The sequence below is a fragment of the Chelonia mydas genome, chromosome 1 (assembly GCF_015237465.2).
Source record: "Chelonia mydas isolate rCheMyd1 chromosome 1, rCheMyd1.pri.v2, whole genome shotgun sequence".
Taxonomy (NCBI): Eukaryota; Metazoa; Chordata; order Testudines; family Cheloniidae; genus Chelonia; species Chelonia mydas.
Window position 1 is genome coordinate 191,324,747 of NC_057849.1, and position 13,516 is coordinate 191,338,262.

The 13,516-nt window shown below is 42.5% G+C and overlaps 1 long non-coding RNA gene across 1 annotated transcript in view; it reads left to right on the plus strand.

The window, feature by feature from the left end:
• LOC122464142 overlaps window positions 1-10,739 on the plus strand; it is a 40,494-nt gene extending 29,755 nt beyond the window's left edge. The window contains exon 3 of the long non-coding RNA XR_006288058.1: window positions 9,795-10,739. This is a non-coding gene — a long non-coding RNA (uncharacterized LOC122464142). The remainder of the gene's footprint in view (window positions 1-9,794) is intronic.
• The last annotated feature ends 2,777 nt before the right edge of the window (window positions 10,740-13,516 follow it).

Consider the following 13,516-nt stretch of genomic DNA (forward strand, 5'->3'; position numbering starts at 1 on the left):
TCCCTACGCTAAGGTAAGGAGCATGCATTGTCCTTAAATTAACCCACAGTGTACAGCCAGGATCGTGTGTGTAAAGAGCTATAACTATAGCCTGGGATTTTCAAAGGATCTTGACTCTGAGGAAATTAGGTACCCAACTCCCATCAATTTTCAATGATAGTTGAGAACCTCAGGGTCATCCTACAATTCACTGAGCACCCTTCACTTCCATTGTCTTCAGTGGCAGAGGAGGGTGCCGAGCTCCTTGCAGTATCACCCCTTCACCCACTTACATCCCTTTTGATAATCTTCGCAATAGATCTGAGCCCTAGCACTACCCATTAACAATATAACCCAGAAGTGGGCAAACTTTTTGGCCCAAGGGCCACATCTGGGTATGGAAATTGTATGGTGGGCCATGAATGCTCATAAAATTGGGGGTTGGGGTGATGGCTCCAGCTGGGAGTGTGGGCGCTGGGTTGCAGCCAGAAATGAGGAGTTCAGAATGTAGGAGGGGGCTCTGGGCTGGGGCAGTGGATTGGAATGTGTGGGGAGGGTGGGGGCTCCATCTGGGGGTGTGGGATCTTGGGTAGGGATGAGGGGTTGGGATGCAGGAGGGTGCTATGTGCTGGGACTGAGGGGTTCAGAGGGCAGGAGGGGGATCAGGGCTGGGATTTGGGACACAGGAGGGGGTCAGGAGTGCAGGCTCCGGGCAGTGCTTACCTCAAGCAGCTCCTAGAAGCAGCAGCATGTCCCCCCTCTGGCTTCTATGCGGAAGCGCGTCCAGGCAGCTCTACATGCTGCCCGGTCCACAGGCATTGCCCCTGCAGCTGCCATTGGTCGTGGTTCCTGGCCAATGGGAGCTGCAGGGGTGGCACTTGGGGTGGGGGCAACATGCAGAGTCCCCAGGCTGTCCCTACGTGTAGGAGCCAGAGTGGAGCCATGTGGAGTGGGGCAAGCCCCGACCCCACTCCCCAGCGGGAGTTCAAGAGCTGGATTAAAACATCTGAAGGGCCGGATGTGGCACCCAGGCCAAAGTTTGTCCACCCATGATATAACCCCTTTGGGAAAGGGGCCTTATTTTTTAAATGGTATTTTTAAATTTTCCTCCACACAGTCTCAGTCCCAGGTACAGTACCTGATCCACAAGCCAGTGAAGTCAACAGGAAGACTTCCATTGTCTTCAGTGGGCTTTGGGTCAGCCCCTGCAGACAGCAATCAGATTAAAAAATGTTACTGAATAAAAGAAAGGGAACTGGGGTGGGAGGGAGGAAGGAGAAAGTGAAACCAGAGCCAGTACACATTCTCCAGCCGGCCTGCATACTGTCAGGTGAGAGAGCACTGTAAAACTCCCTGGCAGAAAGGAAGTAGCAGTCCTCCATGTCAAACCACAGTAACTGGTTTCCCTGTTTGGAATGGCTGTGTGAAACCCTGCCTCCCCTCTTGCTGAGTTTCAGAGCCCAAGCTCCAGATCCAGCCTCTAAGACTCACTTAACCATTAATTTTTGTTGTTGTTGCAGAGTAGACATACCCTTAGTTGTTTTGCCTCCAATGCTGGGTCTGGTTTGTGTGATGGCTAGAGAAGCAATATGAGAGATGGAAACAGAAAACAAATTTGCTGAAGCCTGTAGGGGATGAATGTACGTTGTTGTTGGTGGTTGGTTGGTTGTTTGTTTGTTAGGGCTGGCTTGCTGATTGTATTCAATATAGTTAGACCTTAAAGAAAGATGGTCTTTTCTTATTCATATGGATACCTCAGATGCTTCATTATTATCACAGAGCAAGATGACATCACCCAGTAAAATATAAGCCTGTAAAACCTTGGTATCTAAGCCTGTTACATAACAAATTTATAAGGCAGTGTAGCTCCCATTAGGTTAAACTGGTAAAGAATAATTATTTTCCTACACCCAGCATTCAGATAGTGTATATATTTACAGATTTCCACTGAACTGATTTAAAGCTTGTCTGGCCAAACTGTATTGTCTAACCTAGGGAGATTTTTGTATTAAACTCTGTGTTCTTACCAGCCTCAAGCTGATCTCAGATAAGCAAACTGCACCTTTGTGAAAGGAACAGAAGAAAATCTATTTCTCTGATGTTTATCTATTAGCATATTTAGAGAGAAGTGTGATCTTTCACATTCATGGCCCCCTTCTCTTCAGTTTATCTCTGAACAGGCCTTCACTCGCTCTTTGCTTTTTTCTTTTACCTTTCTTTATGCAGGTACTTTAAGCAATCTTAATTAATGGATGCCCAATGGTTATTGTTAAAAGCTGTTTAAGCAATGTAAGGTTTCGTTTTATTGAGTGTGCTCCATTTATTCTTAATTGTAACTATACCATTTCCTACAGTGTCAGTGCTTCCATTATTAACTCCTGTTAATAAGGAGTGTTAATAACGCAGCTATACAAGTTCCATTCTTTGGTGAAACTTAGCAAAGCAAGATCTCAGACCAGCAGGAAATTTTGTTTCTTTTTCCTTTTTAAATCAAAGATGGGACAATGTTGTGCCAGATTCTCCTTTTCTGCTCGTGCCTCTCTACATCAGGTGTAAACTTAGTTAATGCAATTTACTCCCGCTTCCAGGTCCCTTTATACTGCAGCATAGTATGAAGAAGCTTGAAATGTGTAAATGTGGTGTGAATGAGAATCTGTTCACAGCACTTACTTTTTGCACTGATAGAGGTCAAAGTTATTTCTGCTTTTAAGTCTATTATCCATCTATAATGCAAAGATAATACAATAGTTATGAAAAATGCCTTGGGTATTTTTTTGAGGGAGGTGAAAAAATCAGTTTAAAATTGGCTGAATTAATTTGGTTTTATAGATTACACTTCTGGAAAGTGCTTTGATACTATGGTGATGGTCCTGGTAGAAGCGATAGAATAGAGACTGAGTCACCATTACATTACACCATTCTTACACAAGAGTAACACAATGGATTTGAAATGGCCTAAGACTGGAGTAACTAGGTAGTGTCAGACTTGTAATTTCTAATGATGATTCCCTAGGTAATTTTACAGCAAACAGCCTATTCATATGTCCAAGCCTCACTAATAACTGAGACTCAACCTGATCTTCCTGGTAAATAATTTGCATTTTATAAACTATGAATTATTTTGCTGCCTTAACAACATATGTTACAGAGAGTGGGGTTTGCTTGCTCTCCTTATGCACATGGTACCTCCCATGGGCATTCCTGGGAGTTATGTGCACATAAGATTCAAAATTCTTCTCTTTAGTCTGTAGTATAGATAACAAATCCTCAGAGCAGATGTTCTCCAGGAGAGGAAAAGAAAACTAGAACTATATAGTTTGCATCGGTTCTATGGACTTTTCCCTCAGTTTGGTTTCTCTTTTTGCTTCACATGTAATCTTCAAAGAAGGGTTGCCAACCTTCCAGAATTGTCCTGGAGGCTCCAGGAATTAATCTTTATTTAAAGATTATATCATGTGATGAAACCTCAGGAATATGTCCAACCAAAGTTGGCAACCCTAGTGTGAGGGCATGCCAGTCTCCACCACTATGAGCAACCCCTCCCAGTGAGACAAGTAAAAGGGGACATTTGGATGAGGGGGAAAGCATTTGTTGGTTTCTTCAGCTTTCCTATTATCTACTGTTTCTTCCAAGGGGGTTCTCCCTGTGTCCCATCAGCTGTTGCTTCCCCCACTAAGGCTTCCCCCACTTCCGACAGCTACTGATGCTCCAGCTTGCCTGTTCCCGCAGTTTTAATAGTAAGCGGGATAGGTGCGGGGATAAGAATGATTACGCTGTGGGGAACCTATTACAAGAGATGTCTATGTATGTAAATAACTTATAGATTGTAAGACCAGAAGGGACTATTGTGATCCCCTACTCTGACACCCTGAATAATACAGGCCGAAGGACTTCCCTGAATTATTTCCTGTTTGAACTATAGCATATCTTTTAGGAAAATGACAAATGACAAATGATTTAAAATTGCCAGAGATGAAAATCTACCACAATCCTTGGCACATTTTTTTCCAGTGGTTAATTACCCTCACTGTTTAAATAAAAAGAAAATGCTTTATTTCTAGTCTCAGTTTGTCTAGCCTCAGCTTCTAGCCATTGGATCTTGTTGTGCCTTTGTGTGCTACATTGAAGACACTTCTGTCATGAAATTTCTGTTTCCCATGTAAGTACTTACAGACTGTGCTCAAGTCACTCCTTAATTTTCTCTTTGAGAAGATAAATATATTGACCTGCTTGAGCCTTTCTCTAAGGCATGTTTTCCAATGCTTTCACCATTCCCGTGGCTCTTCTGTGACCGTCTCTAATTTGTCAGGTTTCAGAGTAGCAGCCGTGTTAGTCTGTATTCGCAAAAAGAAAAGGAGTACTTGTGGCACCTTAAAGACTAACCAATTTATTTGAGCATAAGCTTTCGTGAGCTACAGCTCACTTCATCGGATGCATTCAGTGGAAAATACAGTGAGGAGATTTATATGCACACAGAACATGAAAAAATGGGTGTTTATCATGCACACTGTAAGGAGAGTGATCACTTAAGATGAACTATCACCGGTGGGGGGGAGAAGAAAACCCTTTGTAGTGATAAACACCCACTTTTTCATGTTCTGTGTGTATATAAATCTCCTCACTGTATTTTCCACTGAATGCATCCGATGAAATGAGCTGTAGTTCACAAAAGCTTATGCTCAAATAAATTGGTTAGTCTTTAAGGTGCCACAAGTACTCCTTTTCTTTTTGCGAATACAGACTAACACGGCTGCTACTCTGAAACCTGTCATTATACAAGGCACTGCATTTAGCCATATGGAGTGGAAATCTATCAACTTCATAAAAAAACTCATAGAGATACAGGCAGACATCATCTTTCTTTCCAAATGCAAACAGATGGACATCATACCAAAAGGACTGAAGGTAAAAAATCCATTACAATCTACATACCACACAGACTATGCTGACAGCTTGTGCCACACGCTCTCAAAGAAACTGCGGAACCACCTGATCAACATCCTCTACAGCAAACAGGGAAAGATTAAGAATGAGCTCTCAAAACTGGATACTCTCATAAAAAACCAACCTTCTACACAAACTTCCTCGCGGCTGGACTTTACTAAAACTAGACAAGCCATTTACAACACACATTTTGCTTCTCTACAAAAGAAAAAGAAGACCAAACTATCTAAACTACTGCATGCCACAAGAGGCCACAGCAATGGTTCCCTTAACCCACCCAGCAATATTGTTAATCTATCCAACTATACTCTTAGCCCAGCAGAAGAATCTGTCCTATCTCGGGGCCTCTGCTTCTGCCCCTCCACCCCCACGAACATGACACAGTTCTGTGGTGACCTAGAATCATATTTTCAATGTCTCCGACTCAAGGAATATTTCCAACACCTCTGAACAACATACTAATCCACAGAGACCTTCCTACCAACACTACAAAAAGAAGGATTCTAGGTGGACTCCTCCTGAAGGTCGAAACAACAGACTGGACTTCTACATAGAGTGCTTCTGCCGACGTGCATGGGCTGAAATTGTGGAAAAGCAGCATCACTTGCCCCACAACCTCAGCTGTGCAGAACACAATGCCATCCACAGCCTCAGAAACAACTGACATCATAATCAAAAGGCTGACAAAGGAGGTGCTGTTGTCATCATGAATAGGTCAGATTATGAACAAGAGGCTGCTCGGCAGCTCTCCAACACCACTTTCTACAAGCCATTACCCTCTGATCCCACTGAGGGTTACCAAAAGAAACTACACCATTTGCTCAAGAAACTCCCTGAAAAAGCACAAGAACAAAACTGCACAGACACACCCCTGGAGCCCCAACCTGGGGTATTCTATCTGCTACCCAAGATCCATAAACCTGGAAATCCTGGGCGCCCCATCTCAGGCATTGGCACCCTGACAGCAGGATTGTCTGGCTATGTAGACTCCTCCTCAGGCCCTACGCTACCAGCACTCCCAGCTATCTTTGAGACACCACTGTCTTCCTGAGGAAACTACAATCCATCCACGGTGATCTTCCTGAAAACACCATCCTGGCCACTATGGATATAGAAGCCATCTACACCAACATTCCACACAAAGATGGACTACAAGCCGTCAGGAACACTATCCCCGATAATGTCACGGCAAACCTGGTGGCTGAACTTTGTGACTTTGTCTTCACCCATAACTATTTCACATTTGGGGACAATGTATATCTTCAAATCAGCGGCACTGCTATGGGTACCCGCATGGCCCCACAGTATGCCAACATTTTTATGGCTGACTTAGAACAACGCTTCCTCAGCTCTCGTCCCCGAATGCCCCTACTCTACTTACACTACATTGATATCTTCATCATCTGGACCCATGGAAAAGAAGCCCTTGAGGAATTCCACCATGATTTCAACAATTTCCATCCCACCATCAACCTCAGCCTGGACCAGTCCACACAAAAGATCCACTTCCTGGACACTACGGTGCTAATAAGCGATGGTCACATAAACACCACCCTATACCGGAAACCTACTGATCGCCATTCCTACCTACATGCCTCCAGCTTTCATCCAGACCACACCACACAATCCATTGTCTACAGCCAAGCTCTACGATACAACCGCATTTGTTCCAACCCCTCAGACAGAGACAAACACCTACAAGATCTCTATCAAGCATTCTTACAACTACAATACCCACCTGCTGAAGTGAAGCAACAGATTGACAGAGCCAGAAGAGTACCCAGAAGTCACCTACTACAGGACAGGCCCAACAAAGAAAATAACAGAACGCCACTAGCCGTCACCTTCAGCCCCCAACTAAAACCTCTCCAATGCATCATCAAGGATCTGCAACCTATCCTGAAGGATGACCCATCGCTCTCACAAATCTTGGGAGACAGGCCAGTCCTTGCCTACAGACAGCCCCCCAACCTGAAGCAAATACTCACCAGCAACCACATACCATACAACAGAACCACTAACCCAGGAACCTATCTTTGCAACAAAGCCTGTTGCCAACTGTGTCCACATATCTATTCAGGAGACACCATCATAGGGCCTAATCACATCAGCCACACTATCAGAGGCTCGTTCACCTGCACATCTACAAATGTGATATATGCCATCATGTGCCAGCAATGCCCCTCTGCCATGTACATTGGTCAAACTGGACAGTCTCTACGTAAAAGAATAAATGGACACAAATCAGATGTCAAGAATTATAACATTCATAAACCAGTCAGAGAACACTTCAATCTCTCTGGTCACTCGATTTCTGACCTAAAAGTGGCAATTCTTCAACAATGACTTCAGAAACAGACTCCAACGAGAGACTGCTGAATTGGAATTAATTTGCAAATTGGATACAATTTAACTTAGGCTTGAATAGAGACTGGGAGTGGTTGAGTCATTACACAAAGTAAAACTATTTCCCCTTGTTTATTCCCCCTCCCCCCCCCCCCCAGCACTGTTGCTCAGACATTCTTGTTAACTGCTGGAAATGGCCCACTTTGATTATCACTACAAAGGGTTTTCTCCCCCAACCCCTGCTCTCTTGCTGGTAATAGCTCATCTTAAGTGATCACTCTCCTTACAATGTGTATGATAAACACCCATTTTTTCATGTTCTGTGTGTATATAAATCTCCTCACTGTATTTTCCACTGAATGCATCCGATGAAGTGAGCTGTAGCTCACGAAAGCTTATGCTCAAATAAATTGGTTAGTCTCTAAGGTGCCACAGGTACTCCTTTTCTTTTTTTCTAATTTGTCAACATCCTTCTTGAATTGTGGGCATCAGAACTGGACACTATTCCAGTAGTGGTCACACTGGTGCCAAATATAGGGGTAAGATAACCCCTCTACTCCCATTTGTTTGTGCATCCAACAATCGCATTAGCTTTTTTGGTCAGAGTCCCATTTGAGCTCATGTTGAGCTGATTATCCAGTCTGGCCCGCAAGTCTCTGTCAGAGTCACCACTTCCCATCACCATGTCCTGTAAGTATGGCCTGCATTCCTTGTTCCTAGATGCATTACATTTACATTTGGTCATATTAAAAAGCATATTGTTTGCTTGTGCCTAGCTTACCCCATGATCAGTAATGATTTTATATTTTCATCTTGGTCGTTGATAAAAATGTTAGCTAATTTTCAGCCATTTAATGTGTGCAGTGTACATCTTATATAAACCTTGTTTCTTATTCAAAATGTAATGTGGTACCAAATCAAATGCTTTACTGAAATCTAAGTATATTACATCAACACTATTACCTTTATCAACCAAACTTGTTATCTCACCAAAAAAATGATATCCAGTTACTTTAACAAAATCAATTTTCAATAAACACATGTTGATTGACATTACAATACCTTCCTTTAATTCTTCTTCAGTCGAGTCCTGGATGAGGTATGTCTACATATTCTGCAGTCACACCTTTGACTGTAGTGTAGACATACTCCAAATGCTCACAGCCATAATCAAGGATTTTGCTCTGGGGATATTTAGTGCTGCTAAAATTTCCTTCCCTAGTAAAGAGACTAATGGCCCAATCCCCTAGCTCTTATTCAAATGAGGCCATTGGGGATGATTCTTCACACAAATTAGGGGTGCAGCATTGGGACCTCAGGTTGGAATTGTTGTATCTCTCCAGTCTGATTGGGAGATGAGCCACCCAGGGATCATGTCAATCTTTGTATGTATGCTACTGCCCAACTTAAAAGGGGGGGCCAGATTCTGACCCAGAGGCCTCTGGGCATGACTGTACTATAAATATTTACAGCTGTAGAGAGAACCTGTTTCTTCCACTGGACCTTTTATGCTGTTGTGCAAAATCAATGGTGAGAAGCAGCCATTCATCAGCCAAGGCACCAGGAAAGGGAACGAGCACAAGGATATGACATGCCTTGCAGCTCTATTTATGAAAGACGAAGCTGCAACAAGGAGGGATGGTAGGAGGCATGATTATCAGGCATATAGTTTAAAGCATACCACAGTGAAAGGGATTTTTGTTTTTTCTGTATTTCATCACATGGTATGGGGAGAGAGGCACCTTGCCACCCACTTACATCATTCTTAAAATGATGAATAGCATGATTCCTCACCTGCTATTGTCTGGTGGAAAATTAACATTATGGGGAGAAACAGCAATGTGGGCATGAAAATGCCTGACTGCTATAATTGCCACCAATTAGTTTAAACATTCCTCTTCACCTCTTCTTTATGGGTATTTTTAGTTTTTTCGTTTTTTATTTTTACAAAAAATATTGGCATTAGCTGGCAATTAATAAAAATAGTATCTAATGGCATGCTATGTGCTTTTAATGAAACACAATCACTCTAAGGCTTTTCTTCCCCTCCCTCCTTTTTAATTTGCTCTTCTCTCTCAGAGAAACAACTCGACAACATAAACAGCTTGGTTTAAATGACAAGATCTATAAACTCCGCTGCTCACAACAGTAACGATTTCGTACTTGATCAATGACATTGGGGATTGTGCCATGACTGAGTGGTCTGATCTCATAGGTTCGGTTTTTTGTGAGGTTTGAGTTGCCACATTGATCTTATTATTTTGAGAAAGTTTCTCATGTTTTTCTTTTCTTTGTTTCCTCACATTGCTGACGATAGATCAAACATCGCTTAAAACATTGAGACAGAAATGCTGTGCCATTCTACAGTGGCTATGTGTTGCCTCCCCCAATGTAATATAGTAATGATTCTTTCCTCCCCACCACTGCCCATGTTCCCAGGCTTTTGAGAAAGATGATGTTGAAAATTTAAGGCATCTTCATCGCTTGCTATATATATAATTTTTATTTATTTATTTTTTTTGCAGTAGCATTACAGTAAAGAAACCTAAGGAGGGTAGAAGCATCATCTGTCATGTATAGCCACTCTGAAACTATGTGATATTAAAGCACCCAGAGGGAAAAAAAAATCTTGAAAGCTGATAATCCCTGTGCATGGATGGTTGCAGAGAGGCCATCTTAATCCCAAAATATTGATGATGCTGTTTCTGGTGCTGGCTCGTCATCTGCTCTTCTTCATGCTAGATGTGATCAAATATGAACTTTAAAGCCCTTCTTGCAGATGAAACTTATTTTGGTTTGAAGATATTTTATTTTCAGGCAAATGTTTAATTCCTTTTTCTTGCGCAAACATGTTTTCAGTGGCATCGTAACTAACATATAGTAGCAAACACCCATGGCTGGCCAAGACCTCCATATTCTTTCTTGGAAGATTCTGATGGACCCATGATTTTAAGAAGACTTACACAGCCTTTAATTGTTGGACTTTTTTGATTCATGGTTCTTCAGTGCAGCAGTAACCCCTCCTGCTACTTTGACAGTTTCCTTGCCTTGTGCTCTACTGACAGACAAGACCAGCAAGATTTTAATTTTGGCTGTTACACAGGAAGGGGAAGAAGCCTGGCTGAAAACGGTCTAAAGGGATTAAAGAGGCCGGTGCAAGGCTTGATGATGATAAATCCTTAGCCATGTTTCTCCTTTCTTTAAAAAGTTAAATAAGGATGGTGAAGTTTATATTGTAGAGGAAAGCCTGTGCTAAGCCTAGCCTGATAGCAACCCATACTTGTTTCTCTTTGTATGGTGAAAGTCCTGCTGAATGCAGCTGCTGAACCAAACTGGGACAGAATAGAAAAACATTTATCTCAATTTAAGGGAAAACAAACTTACCTTCTAAGAACAATGGCACAATTTCTCTTGGAAAATATATTTTTATTTTTGCAGTTTTCAGTACCAATAAAACAGATTATTTAAAATCCTGTCAATAACTCATGACCCAATTTTCTGTTCCCATGCCCTATACAGTATCTGGGTTTTTGTTTTGATTTTGTTTTTGTTTTTTCCTGTTTATGGAGACCTGACCCTTAACTAAAGGGATAAGCAGCTTTATGCTCGTTGCACATTTCTTGCATATATTTGTAATGCCATTGATATTATGGATTAAAAATTGGAATTGCAAAACCGTATGAGAAACAAATTTGAGGTTGTTAACATTGGAAGGATTCCTTTGCATGAACACAAAGTTATACAATAACTATGAAATGTAAAGCACATTATTTCTTAATTCATCAACCTTATTGGACTCTGAGGGATTTCTAACTCACCCACAGGTGGTGAAATGATTAATGTGGGCTTGAGAGCCAATTAACACACCTGGTTAGTGGGCCAAGTAACCTAATCAAAGATGAAGCCCAGCTGGGGTGGAGCTGGGTGGCACTATACAGAGAGGAAGTCTGGAGCAGAAGGGTGCTATACATAAATTGAAGGGGAAATAATTTTGTGAAGTATTCCCAATAGCTGAAAATGTTGATATAAGTCAAGGGCATGAGAGGAAGATCAAAATGGCTCTATTCAGAATTTTAACAGGTCATTGTGGATAAATAGTAATCTAATTCTAATAAACATAAGGATAGACTGTGCAAAACATGTACAGTCCAGGAAATGATCAATCATATCTTATGAGATTGTAAACACTGTACCAGTGAAAGGAGGTATTTATATGGAAAACTCAGAAGCCTTAGACTGAACATTTTCTTAGCAATACTTTTCCAGAATACAAGGAAAATGGGACCCAATTAAAAAAGCTATTCTGCAGTTCTTTAAGAATATTGAGAAAGATGACAGACTTTAAACCATAATCAGCCTCAAACCCAAGAAGAAGAAGGGTGCTGTAGGGAGAGGGAAGAACTCTGTAGTTATTCTCTTAGTGGCAATGTGACCAATGGAGAACAGGAACATTCCTGAAGGGTGAGGAGATGGGGGACGAAAGAAGATATCTGCAAGACACACGATTTGAGCAAACTGCTGTGGCTGATCCTGACACAAGGGCAGGAACCAGATATCCGAGGACAAACTGTGGGAGGTGCTGCTTGTTACAAAGAGCTCAAAAACGGGGCTGGGGAAGAGGCCTGAAGAATGGAGGCAACAGCAAGGAGTCTGATTTAACAGACTTTGTGCTGTTAGGTCTCTGGACCGGAATTCAATGTAATGGGAGGGCCTAGGTTCCTTTACCTGCCAGTGGGGAAGGTGGGGTGAGGCCCCTGAGTAGGGGATAAAGGTGACTGAAAGCCCTGGGCAAAGGGGTGTAGGGCACATGGGGCCCAGAGTTGAGGGCTAAAGACCAGATATAAGAAGTAGGATTATTATTTGTTGGAGGTGGAACCAAAATGCAACCTGGCCAGAGGGCTGAGCTGGGAGAAGATTCCACTATAGGAGTGGACTGACCATTGGCAGAGGGTGCTAGAGAAGAAAGAGCTCAGTCATGAGGGGGCATACTTATCATGAGTCCACTCTTTTACAGACCCACCACTGCCCCCAGCCTCCCCAGAAAATAATAACAGGAACATATATGACAGGTTAACAAATGTTGGAATTGTAACACAGAAAAATGCTTGCTTAATATATATATATAGTTACACACAAAAACACATTAAAAGAACATTATTAAGGTTGCAAAGTAAAATTCTCAAAAGTTGGAAATGCCAGAATTAAGGTTGCCTATGCAACCTTAATTTAGTCCCTGTGAGTGTATGCATTGTGATATGGTCTAATTACAAATCACTGACTATATTTTCCACAGGACTCCTGCCTTGCTAAGTGCACAGGATGGATGCCCAGCCAGTTCCAGCACCCTATCCCATCTCCTCCTCTGATCTTTCTGTCCCCACACTCATCCCCCACACCCAAGACTCTTTATCCCAGTCTCTGTGCTCAGCCATTTCCAGTTCTTCCCCCTGCATCCTAACTCCTCATCAGATCTGTCTCCCATCCCCCTCACCTCTTTCTCCACCCCCCACCCCCAGTTCTCAACCCTAGTCTTTTCCCCACCCCCACAGTCTACTTGCCCAAATAGTCCTCGAGTTCCCCCTCACTCGTTAGCCTCCGGTCCCAGTGTCCACTCTCTCCTTTCCTTAAGGCTCTTTGTTCCAGTCTACTCTCCCTCACTTTCCCTCCTGTACAGACTGTCTCTTGTCCCCTTTGCATTAGTATTGGGCAGCTTTCTCCTCCACACTGTTGGGCCCCATCAAGTGCGGCCATTGAGAGCACAGAAGAGACAGACTCCCTGCTCTCATTTCTGGTGCGTGGATGCAGCGCAGCCCACAATAACCCAGAGGTCCAATTGCAGGGAAAGTCCTGCTCTGAGCAGATGGAATCTTCTTAGAGTTTAGCAGCTAAATTCCCTTAAGTCTCTATCAGGCATGTGCAAACTGCTATTTTTAAAGGCTTTTAACTTGGCCATATATCATGGGGTTAGAACGTCCCTGACACAAATATCACTCCACTGCCAAATTTCAAGTCCCTGGCCCAAAACAAGGGGTTACTAGAGCTTTTCAAATAAAAGGTCACCAGAATTTTTTAACATGATACAAACAATGACTTCAGTCTTGGTAACAGCTGAACCATTTTGGCTAAAATATTAAACAACAGCATGAAACCAGATGCAGATGCCAATCCTGGAAAATTTCAGTTAAATCTTGACAGTTGTAAGCAACTGAAAACAGGGTCTTACTGACATAATGTGCACAGAGTCTTA